Source organism: Anomaloglossus baeobatrachus, chromosome 4 (genome assembly GCF_048569485.1).
Source record: "Anomaloglossus baeobatrachus isolate aAnoBae1 chromosome 4, aAnoBae1.hap1, whole genome shotgun sequence".
In the NCBI taxonomy this organism is placed as follows: Eukaryota; Metazoa; Chordata; class Amphibia; order Anura; family Aromobatidae; genus Anomaloglossus; species Anomaloglossus baeobatrachus.
The window spans coordinates 426,964,476-426,972,325 of record NC_134356.1 but is presented as its reverse complement, the minus strand read 5'-3'; the positions used below and the strand labels follow the sequence as shown (position 1 = coordinate 426,972,325).

General features: G+C 41.2%; 1 non-coding gene across 1 annotated transcript; it reads right to left on the bottom strand.

Moving 5' to 3' along the window:
* Positions 1-828: 828 nt before the first annotated feature.
* Positions 829-900, bottom strand: TRNAP-UGG (transfer RNA proline (anticodon UGG)). Its single transcript has one exon. It is a non-coding gene; the product is annotated as a tRNA-Pro (tRNA).
* Between the last annotated feature and the right edge of the window lie 6,950 nt (positions 901-7,850).

The following is a 7,850-nucleotide window of genomic DNA, read 5'->3' as shown; positions in this document are numbered from 1 at the left end:
AAGTTCTCCAGCTTACCCATAGTCACCCTGCAGCTGTACCGTGACTCACCGACCCCAACGCCGCGTTTCGCGTAAGGGTGCCGTCAAGTGGGACTCAGGCTGACAGGTAGAGTTGTTTTCTGTCTTTTGTTAAAAACCCCTCAGATGCTGCTACCACTATTAGCTGCTGCATCTGAGGGGCTAATGTCCTGGGATCAGAGCTAGAACCTTGAACCCAGCAAATGCAGCAGAAGCACAGGCATAACGTCTGATCGTGCATGTGGATCCTGTTGCAAATGTTACATCCCATCAGAGCATACATTTTCTACTTTGCTTTAATGGATTAAAGTACACTTTATTTTCTAACAGGTGATAGTACCTGAAATGCCCTGCAGACCTGGGGAGGTCTGTCTCCTGACACCCTCACAACTTGCTCAAAACACTTGTCAAATAAGTGTTCAGGAATTAGAAGTGCTCTGCATGAATGCACACACAGGCGTATGGGCTCAGTAGACGTTTACAACCTATACTCTGCTGTATGCACACACTACAAGAACAGCGCTCTCCTGCTTCATGAACAGCACACATGAGAATTGGAGTGATTTGTGGGGGACTTGGATCGCTGCCAATTTGCTGGACATTTCAGGTCCTCTCACATATCAGAAAAGAAAAAAAATCGTTATGTACATTTAAGAATTGCCCTGCACTGTTTTTCTTTTTTCAGCTTCATTCCTCTCTGTGTGAGTCTGATACTGCAGCTTACACTCTACAGATTTTGCAGGAAATATAGACCCTATTTTAACAATTGCACCACAAAAGCCTTCTAAAATTTATGGGAAAACAAAAACAGGGCTCGTCCGGGATTTGAACCCGGGACCTCTCGCACCCAAAGCGAGAATCATACCCCTAGACCAACAAGCCAGTTACAGAGTGACAGCCTGGACATAAAAGTAAACAGTATACGATATCTCTATGCACAACCAAGTGTGTCAACGTGCAAGGAAAATCTGGATCAATGGGAGTTGCAGATTTTGGACCCTGCTGTTCAAAATGTGATGCCAGATCCTAGCAATGACATGCCTTTATGACATTATCACAATACCTCTTTATAGAAAATTCATACACTGCAGATTTGCTGCAGAAAGTAAAGGGGTAACAGGTTGCCCTGTCACAAACATAACTTTAGGATACGTCAATAAAATCAATTTAGTGGGGATCCAACACCCAGAACCCCCACCGATCAGCTATTACAAATTCTAACGATAGTAGGATGTAAATACATTGATCAGTCGTTGGATGTAAAGCCTACTGATCTGATGACCTTTTGACTGCACAACCCCTTTAAAATCATGTCAACTGTCTCATATTCTCTCTTAATTTGGGTGACGGGCATCATGCATACACCTTTCATTTTTCTTTTACATTAATTTTTTGGGTTCTATGGCACAGAACCTTAACATTTATTTTATATACAGAGAGAGAAAGAGAGAAAACTGATTTTTTATGATTTAGATTAGTTTTTTATAAAATCAGACTTTATTGTTTATTTTTCATGTGCATATTTTTTTTTTAAAAGAACCATTATTTATAGTCTTCAATTCTGTTTTACTGAAATTCATATTGCCAGGCAAAGGGTTCCCTCGAAGATCCTTATAGATCACAGCATGATACTGGTAAAAGCCTTGGATCGTAGTTTTCTTCTATCCCGAGTGTTACTGCTGTGTGCCAGTTTCCATCATATAAATCACCCCTGCAGGCAATCACATGGACGTTACTGCTGGTTTCTCACAGGAACAGTAAGTTGTTTTTTTTTCCCAACTGTATATTTTACTAGCTGTAATACCCGGGCGTTGCCTGGGATAGTAACTGTCTCTCTGTCTCCCTCCCAGTCTCTGTCTGTCTCCCCATCTGTCTCTGTCTGCCGGTCCCTGTCTGTCTCTGTGTGTATGTCTCTGTGTGTCTGTCTCTTTCCGTGTCTGTCTGTGTGTCTGTCTCTATCTCTATCCATGTCTGTCTGTGTCTATCTCTGTCTGTCTAGCTCTCTGTCTGTCTCTATCTCTCTGTCTGTCTCTTTATCAGTCTCTCTATCTCTGTGCCTGTCTCTCTCTAGCTCTGTGTCTGTCTCTCTTTCCCTGCCTGTCTCTTTCCCTGCCTGTCTCTTTCCCCGTCTGTCTCTTTCCCCGTCTGTCTCTTTCCCCGTCTGTCTCTTTCCCCGTCTGTCTCTTTCCCCGTCTGTCTCTTTCCCCGTCTCTTTCCCTGTCTGCCTCTGTCTGTCTGTCTCTGTCTATTTCCCTGCCTCTTACTCTGTCTGTGCCTATGTCTGTCTATCTCTCTGTCTCTCTCTATCCGTCTCCCCACCGACATCTTATTACCTCACACATAAGCTTCTTATAGTAACAGTTTATTTTGTTCCTATAGCAACTACTCACAGCTCCTATTAATGACTGTTTACTCACAGCTCCATTGACTTTAATGGAGGTTTTTTGGAGAGTAACTGTAAAGCGCGGGGTTCAATTTTCCCGTCAAAACATAGTCTATGACGTTCCCTGAGTCACATGGGGTATCTGTGCAAAATTTCGTGATTGTAAATGCGACGGTGCGGATTCCTTTAGCGGACATACATACACACATACAGTACATACTCAGCTTTATATACGTATTAAATTACATTTTTATACACTGTAAACAAAGTAGCTTATACAGAAATATACCGCACAAGATTGTATTAATCACTACAGATCAAATGATTCCAAAGGTTTCTTGAACATAGAGACAACAAAAGAAAAAAAGGGGGAGGTGGGGAAACACATCTGGGAGGGAGGGGGGGCAGTCCAGAACACACAACGGGCCTAAGGACGGGAGTTATAGATCATACAACACGTAGAGTGCAAGGCTATATGATCTCATGGAAATATAATGCTGCATTAGTCCAGATGAGTCTTAGGGTATGTGCACACACTGCGTTTTTTATGCTGCGTTTTTGTGCGTTTTTTGCCACAAAAAAACGCACAAAACGCACCCGCGGCAAAAACGCATCGACAAAAACGCATGCGTTTTTGCCGTCTTTCAGTGCGGTTTTGTTTGCGTTTTGCTGCATTTTTGATCTCTGCGTTTTGTTGCGTTTTTCCAATTCATTGCCTGGATGGAAAACGCAGTAAAACGCAGGAAAGAATTGACATGACCATTTTTTTTTTCAGCTCAAAAACACAGCAAAAAAAAAGTTTTGTGCAGAAAGCAAAAATGAAAACTCATAGGCTTTGCTGGGGAAGCAAAGTCATGGAGTTTTGAGCCCAAAAACACACCCGAAAGACGCGCAAAAACGCTGCGAAAAACGCACTGTGCGCACAAAGCCTTAGAGTTGAAAAATGATAACAAAATGTCCTAATCATTCCATACCTGCAGTAAAGCATCCATAGTATTTTGAAGAGTAGCCATCATTTGTTCCATTGAACGAATGTCTTTAATGCACGCATAGAGATCCTCCCTAGAAGGAGGTGCCACCTTTTTCCATGACAGAGAGATAAGACACTAAGGCTCGTTTCACACATCCGGCTTTTCGCCATTTTGCCGGTTCTGGCACACGCCAGTACAGTGTATACAGTACAGTAGCAGCGCTGTAACTTCCGGGTCACATGCTCCGGTCACATGACAGCATGTAACCGGAGCTTGTCGCGCTGCCACTGTAAGCATATGCAATAGACACTTTATTTTATGATTGGTCAACCCAAGGGGGAATACATTCAGAAGGTATGTGGTCGGCTCTAAGGAGATAGGTCAAGAAATACCCTTCTGAATTAAAGACTCCACTTCTCTCCAGAACCCTTCTATCATCAGGCAGGACCAGAAGACATGAAAGTCATAGCACTCCTAACATTAAAAGGTGAAGAGTGGTTCCAGTCTCTTTAAAGTGATTCTTTAGTTAGATAATTTTCAAAAAGAATTCCATATTGCATAAAAAGCAACCTTGCAAAACTGCTGTTGTATGCAATATGGAATCTTTTTTTTAATATTTCAATAATTGCTTTTAAAGAGGCTGGAACCAGTCATCACCTTTTTTCTTGGATCCTTCATGTTTGGTCAAAACGGATCAAAGAAGAGTTCGGGTGGCGATATAGAGGCAACCGGATAGGTCCCTTTAATCACGCCCCTTGACACTGTTTTCACCTTCCCGACCAGGCCAATTTTTGCAACTCTGACCAGTGACTCTTTATCAGGTTATAACTCTGCAACGCTTCAACTATTTTTTTTTTTTTTTTGGCAAATTGTACTTCATGCAAATGGTAAATTTAGGACGATATTTTTGGGGTTTATTTGTGAAAATATAGGAAATTTGACAAAATGTAGAAACTATTTTCAAACTATTCATTGTTATGCCCTTAAACCGGAGTTATGTACACAAAATATCTAATAAATATTGTTTACCACATGTCTACATTATATCAGCACCATTTTTTAAACATTATTATTTTTTTGTTACGAAGTTGGAAGGGTTGAAGGTCTACTAGCAAATTACCATTTTTCCAACAGAAAATTACACAACCATTTTTTAGGGACCATATCACATTCGAAATGACAGAAAATACCCAATAGTTACACCATTCTAAAAACTGCACCCCTTAAACTTGCTCAAAACCACACCCAAGAAGTTTATTAACCCTTCAGGTGTTAAATAGGAACTAACAAATATGAAACTTTTGGAGCACAGGTTTTCCTAGAATAGTTTGTGGACTTCATTTGCAGAGCCCCTAAGTACCAGAACCGCCAAAACCCCCTCAAGAGATCACATTTTGGAAATTACACCCCTCTCAGAATTCATTGGCTGGTGTAGTGACGATTAAGGCTATGTGTGCTCTAGAAAGTGCCTTTTTCTTAAGAAAAAAACAGACCCTCTGAAAAAATCCCACACCCGTGGTAAAAACCACGGTAAAACCGCACCCACGTTTTTGGCGCGGATTTACCGCACGTTGGTCCCCGCAGTTTTTACCATAACCTATGGCAAAAACTGCAGGTGCCTGCGGAAAAGAAGTGACATGCTCATTAATTCCACAGAGGAAAATCCATTGGTAAATCCTGGATTACGCCGGACATGGAGGGCTTTTTGGGGCTTTTGTTGAACCAGGGAATTTGTTAGTGTTTTTTATTTCTAATAAAGGATTTTTTCTGGTGTGTGTGTTTATTTACTGTAACTTAAAGATTACATGGAAGGTATCTCATAGACGCCTGACATGATTAATCTAGGATTTAATGGCAGCTATGGGCTGCCATTAACTCCTTATTACCCTGATTTGCCAACGCACCAGGGCAAATCGGGAAGAGCCGGGTAGAGTCCCAGAACTGTCGCATCTAATTTATGCAGCAATTCTGGGCGGCTGCTGGCTGATATTGTTAGGCTGGCGGGTTTCCCATAACGTGGAGCTCCCCATCCTGACAATACCAGCCTTCAGCCGTATGGCTTTATCTGGCTGGTATTGAAATTGGGGGGGACCGCACGCCATTTTTTTAAATTATTTAATTATTTATTTCACTGCACAGTATAGACACGCCCACCGGCTGCTGTGATTGGGTGCAGTGAGACACCTGTCACTCACCGTGGGGGCGTGTCTCACTGCAACCAATCATAGGCGCCTGTGGGCGGGTAAAGCAGGGAATATGAGATTGTTTAATGAGCGGCCGGCTTTTTCAAAATAGTAAAAGCCGCCGCAGCAGTGTGAATGCCGTGCAGCGCCGCGCCGGTGATCGGGGATCAGTGAGTATGAGAGAGGGCTGCTAACTTCAGTCACTCAGGAGTTTAGCGGTCACCGGTGAGTCCTTCACTGGTGACCGCTAATCAGGACGCGGCACAGACAGAGCCGCAGCATGACAATGAAGTCGGGTAAAGTTAACCCGAGTTCATTCTGATCGTGCGGCTCTTTCTGTGTCTGCTGTCATCTGCCATTCAACTCTGCTACATGGCTGTCTGTGTCTGCTGTCAGCGGCCATGTAGCAGAGCTGAATGGCAGATGACATTGTAAAAAATACGCATTACACACGCATTACACACACTAGTAAAATCATTAATTTATTCAGAAAAAGCATCGCACTTGCGTTGCACTCGGACCTAACGTGAACTAAAATCAGCCGAGTTTTTTTCAGCCAACTCAGACCGATTTTACTCTCATAGATGTGTTTCCAGCCTAAGACAGGGAGTAGCGGATGTAGATTTAAAAAAAAAATAAAAAATTCTGGAGTGCTGCTTTAAATGTTTGGTCACCCTATGTTGCAGCAAGCTCCTGATCTTGGTTTGAACATTCATTCTGTGCAGACAGAATCCTTTTAAGCTCGGACGATGAGTTTTTTGACGCTGTGTATTTTCAAATGTGCAAAAAAATGCATTGTACAGCTCCAGTAAAGTGGAAAGTGTTCATAGAAATCTCATGTACAATGTGCTTTTGGTTTTTTTTTACATTGTGGAATGACCTGCGGTGCATGTTTGAAATCAGCTATATGTCTATTTGTCTAAGCGGTATGCTGAGTTTTATGTATGGATTTTCCTCATAGAATTCCATACGATGCAGAAAATCTGCAGGTAAGAAAATGAATGTATTTCATTTCATTTCCGCTGTAGAAACACACTAAAAACGCATGTAATCTGCTCAAAACTCTGTCAATAAAGCTTTGTAGCAGCCAAATACCAGAAAGTATGAAAAACATACCAAAAGAAACAAAAAAAAAGTGTAAAAAATGCAATAAAAATGCATGTGAAAAATTGCAATCTAAAAAAAAAAGCCCTATAAGAAAACTATGGAATACACATATAAATCCAGTCCGGCCAAGGTCACATTATTTTTTATTATTATTATTTATAGATGTCCAGTAATCATCCATGAGAACGGAACCAGCACCAATCTATTCAGTTGTGCAGACACAACTTTTTCATCCTTTTTTAACCTCTTCACCATCCGCTGATTTTATCATTTTTTTGTTTCTTCGAGGAGCCATAATGGAAAAAAATTCCAAGTGTAGTGAAACTGCAAAAAAAAGTGCAATTCCACAATTGTTTGGTTTTTTTGTTGTTTTTTTTTAAAATCTACCGTGTTCACTGAATGGTAAAACTGTCCTGGCAATATGACTCCCCAGGGCAGTACGAGTTTATAGGTACCAAACATGTACAGTTTGTTTGTTTTTCATTTAAGTGGTGAAATTTGTCAAAAAAAGAATTGTACTTTGCCGCCATTTTCCAAGACTCGTAGCGTTCTCATTTTTCGGTATCTGTGGCTCCGTGACAGCTTATTTTTGTGTCTTAAGGTGATGTTTTTAGTTATACCATATTTAGGTAGGTGCGATGTTGTGATCGCCTTTTATTGCAATAATGCAGCGACCAAAAAAATGTAATTCTGGTGATTTTATTTTTTTTTTATTACGCTTTTTACAGATCAGATTAATTGAATTTATACTTTGATAGATCAGGCATTTCTGAAATCGGCAATACCAAATTAGAGTATTTATTCTTTCATTGTTTTTCAGTGGGACTAAAGGGGAGTGCTTTGAACTAGTTTTTTTTATTTTTTAAAAACATTTTTTTACAATTTTTAGGGGAACTTGAAGCTGCAATCATCTGATCACTTAGACCCCTTTCATACGTCAGTGATTCTGGTACGTTTGTGCTTTTTTTAAACATACCAGAATCACTGACATACGCAGACCCATTATAATGAATGGGTCTGCTCACACATCAGTGATTTTTCACTGCACGTGTCTCCGTGCGGCGTACCCGCGTGTCCGTGATTGCCGCACGGAGACATGTCCATTTTTTTCTGGCATCACTGATGTCCCACGGACCACGCAGTGGTGTGATCCGTGAGACACGTGCCAGAAAAAAACGTGCTTTTAAA